Below are 4,620 nucleotides of genomic sequence, written 5' to 3'. Positions count from 1 at the left end.
TACTACGAAAATATCAGGAATAACAACCGAGTCATTTCAAATACCTTTCCTATAATATTTTCAAAAGAAGAATCAAATTTTTTGAAATGGCCAATTTTAAATAACATGTACATGTTCAGATTTGATTTGGGGAGTAAAAAATAGTAAAAATGCTCAAGCCAAAATAAGCTAAACGCCCATAACATCCCAGCATGGAAAGAGATTTTTTTTTTTGGGTACTGGAATATGCATTGGGTGCAAAATGGAACTTAAAACATTTCTACTTAAATTAACCAGTGGCCAATGGTATACCTCATCTCCTTTAAGTTCCATATTATTGGTATATACTATATACTCAATCCTTCCTTCCCAAAAAGATACTAGCATAAACATTGGGTAAAAGTCTACAATATCACTGTTACTGAACCAAATAAAGTCTCTTGTTACTAGAACCTCTCAAACCAAATGAGGTCTTCCATTGCCCACAAGAGCAGCAACTAAAGCAAGATTTTTCTTAGGTATTGCCATGAAAGCGCGCACACACATAGAGACTAAAAAATGGTAAAACCAAATAGAATTTAATTAAAACTTTTGAACAATCAGCAACAATAGTCTGTCCAACAACACTACACAGCCATGAATCATAGGGCTCTGATAAGTGATATAACCTTAGAGACAAGTCTATCTATAAATTGTTTCAAAGACCAACTGGAAATGCATGTGCTTAAAGGATTTTAGGCCCCCATCTCCTACGGAGAAAACATCTATAGCAGAGTCCAAGTTCAGCAAGAGCTTTATGCCCCAGTTACTTCAACCATTTCCTGTTCCACTGTGCTCGGCATAACTGGATAGTAGTGGTAATGAAGTTCTCCAACATCATCACCAGAGAGCTTTTTCCATCCATCAGGTCCCACATAATAAACTGATAAAAAGAACAAGTTCAAATTATACTGTGATCATGGATGTGTGGTGTTTAGAGAGAGAGAGAGAGAGAGAAAAGAGAGTACCGCTAGCAACTCCACCACTGGCACCATCACGGAATGTTGCATGATAAATAGACCTTCTAGCCAACTCTACAACTTCTTCAATTGACATATCATACCGGTAACTGGTGTAAGCAGTGCCATAGAAAACAGAAATTTCAAGTATACATTTGACTCAGAAATAAATCTGCCACAAACTGCAAGCTAATGGAAAAAGAAGGGGAGCGGGGAGAGGGGGGAAAGAAAAAGGCTGGGCTCAATTTGACTCAAAGCACACAGAATATGGAAAAATAGGATAGGGCAGCATGCACCTATGATTATGGAAGTCATACAAGTACAAATTGACAAACTTGCATAAACAAAATGAGTGAAGCTGGCCTGTTCAGCCAAGTTCCTAAATAGTGGCATCCCCCATTTACACCACAATTCTCAAGCATCCTGTACATCGTATGCTATATAAATTGATCAAGTGCAGAATATGTAAAAACAAAGTGCCTACATTCTTGCCCGCAATTACAAAATTCTAGGGACTCTTTCAAATTTCAATACTTAGCCCACAATTCAGTCCTCCCATACATCCATAAACCTAAGCAAAAAGCAGGGAGGAGTTGGGAGGAAGCGAGCACGTATGGGTGGAAAATTCAAGTCCAAAAGGAAAGGATTTTCCCAGTCCTTTTATTTTATATTTTCTTTCCTTAATAATATATGTTTTAATTTTTTGCTCTAATATCTGATATTTCAAGGAAGTAATACTACCTACTTCCAATCAATCTCATGCGAAATAAGGTCAAAAATGCAAAAATCATTGTTTCCTTCAACAAATTTCAAGAAGACATTAGGTAATGTAAAATACTGGGGAAAGAGCACACACCCATTGTCCAGGACACCATAAGCATAGGGTGAGCCTTCCTCCTTCACTGTCCACATAATATAGTCTAGGACCCTACAACCATATAGAAAATACAAATATCAAGAGTTTGATTAAAAGATAATGTGAAAACATAACATGATACAGTCATATGTCTTTACCGTCTCATCCCATCCAGCAATCATGGTCCCAACAGACAGACCCATTCCACGGTAAGAGTACAGAATGTTTGCCAACAGCTTTGATGCTCCTGTAACTGAAATAATCCCGCTTGTTTGCTAATTCGTGCAATCGGCACTAAATAATGCCAAGAAAAGTGTCAATTAGGAAGTGACAAAAGAAGAAAAACACATAATATTGGGTTTTAAAGCTACTTAAAAAATGGGCACTGCCTGTGATGACATATTCACACCAGGGCATGCCAGGCTATTTTCTATGGCTAGGCTATGGTCTCTTCAGTGGGCATTGGATCAGCCACCACTTAAATATTCAAGTAAAATGCCTAACTGACTTTGCATAAACAGTCAAATTAGAAGTGACTATTTAACAAATCAAATTATATTTCCTTTTTGGGAGGGATTATTATCATTATTTCTACCATTTCCATTATCCATCTTCAAAAAGAACTAAGGAATCAGTGTTATGATGAAAATAAATGTTCTTTTTTTGTTAGTCAAGATAATCCAGTATGTAGAAACCCTCACCACTACACCAATTTCTAGCTGCCTAATGTATATACAAAGCAATAAGACTTCACTATACTAAAAAGGTTCACTTAACAAATTGGACTTTTATTGATAACATCAACACTACAAAGCAGACAGCATAAAGCTAACGATACTAAGTTATAATAATCGTTATACACTCACTGACTCAAATGATTTGGAGCCAACATGCCTGAAAAAATATGTTACGAACTGGGGAAAACAGCATAATCATTTTAATACATTACCTTAATGCCCAGACCTCGTGCGAAAACCGACAATAGCTCCTCCAGCCATAGTGCCAAGCATGTAAGGATTGATTTCAATGATTTTCTTTACAGACTGTGATGCTGATAAGATAAGGAAAGAAAGAGTAAGTGCAACATGACATTTCCCATCCACTTTAGACAATGCAATTGAACACTACGATTAATGTTACTTGCAACATTAATTAGTCAATTATCTCGAAAAGGAACTAATACATGCTATTCCAGTTAACTAACAAAGGATAATTTATAATACCAAGCTAACTGTGAGCATGTTTGTGTAACTACAGACATAAGCATGATCATCAACAACAAGTCTAGTTTCTATAAAGAAATTGATATGTACAAAATCAGCATCCAAAACCCATATATAATTATATGCAAGATAGGAAAAAAGAAAGAACAGAAATAACATACAGATATAGCCTCCCATGCTAGCTCGAGAATCAGTAGCAACCATGACACCCTCTTTGAATATGAACGCAAGTGTGGTGGTTCCCTTTGTTGGCTTCACCATCTGTATAGCCTCTTTCTGGAATCCATCAAACTGAAACAAAAAAAAAAAAAAAAAAGAGTCAATATTCAGCCAATTAAACTTCTACTTTTCTCTCATGTGAATAGAGAAATCAGAGAAAATAACAAAACAACATTTGAACTCACATTGATAGTATTAGGAAGCGCAAAAGATGGGGCGGCAGAAATCTCATCATGAATCCCACTGCTCAATGACCCAAAGAGCGGGGCAGTTGATTCAAGACCACTAGTACCAAGCTTCATGATTTTGTAAACTGACCAATGCTACACACAATTCACACAGCATAAGATCTACTAGTTGTAAGTACTCAAGACAAGACTTTCAATTGACTTTAATTAGGAAACAGGATTCATGACATCCCACCCACTAGACTGTCACATGGAAAAAGGTTTTACTAGAAATGTGAAATCCCTAGAATATCCAAATAACGTTAAATTTTGGTAGGCCACAAATTTAAAACAAGATTCTTCTTTTTGTTTTTCTATTTTTCACCCTCCTATATTTGAAAAAGGGTCACATTGCTGCATAATATCAACATCTCCCCCACAATAAAAAAATTTTGTAGACCACAAAGTTAAAACAGGATTCTTATTTTTCTTTTTCTATTTTTCACCCTCCTATATTTTAAAACAGGGTCACATTGCTGCATAATATCAACATCTCCCCCACAATTCACAACAATATTTTAGTAAATATTAGGATGCTACTTTATATGCATTTATGCCAGCATCAAGATTGCCTACAAAGATATATTATAAACAACAACCAAAGTCACCATTCATACAAGATAATGACTGTCAACTGCACATAGCAGTAGTAAGAACCTGAAGCTGATAACTTTGGAGGTAAAAGTCTTTGAGCACAATGCAAGAAGAACTGCTTCCTGATTTACTTCACGCATCTGGCGTATCCTAACCACCCTACATGACAAAGTCGTAGTCCTTGATGAGTTAGAAGGAATTGTACAGACAATCTTAGTTTTTCTTAGAGAATTTGAAGTTCCCCTTTCCTGCCCAAGAGTGTTACCACTAGACTGAAGCTCAAATGGAGAGTTCAACTGATCCTGACAAAAGAAAAATAAAAAATTGAGCTTGTTACACGGTTACAAATTACACAAAAAGAAGAATATTCAGGGGAAAAAAATGGAATTAACAACATATTGGATCAAATAAATGCCACTAACACATCCTTAATGCGAAGTTGATAAACACAAATCTAGATAGGATTTTTAAAAATCTTAAGAATTCACCAACCGTAAAGCATTCTATATCGGAGAACTGTATCT

General features: G+C 35.9%; 1 pseudogene; it reads right to left on the bottom strand.

Moving 5' to 3' along the window:
* Positions 1–538: 538 nt before the first annotated feature.
* Positions 539–4,255, bottom strand: LOC142630960 (proteasome subunit beta type-5-like; annotated as a pseudogene).
* Positions 4,256–4,620: the final 365 nt, after the last annotated feature.

This window comes from Castanea sativa, chromosome 4 (genome assembly GCF_040712315.1).
Source record: "Castanea sativa cultivar Marrone di Chiusa Pesio chromosome 4, ASM4071231v1".
Taxonomy (NCBI): Eukaryota; Viridiplantae; Streptophyta; class Magnoliopsida; order Fagales; family Fagaceae; genus Castanea; species Castanea sativa.
This window is presented reverse-complemented; position numbering and strand designations above follow the sequence as displayed.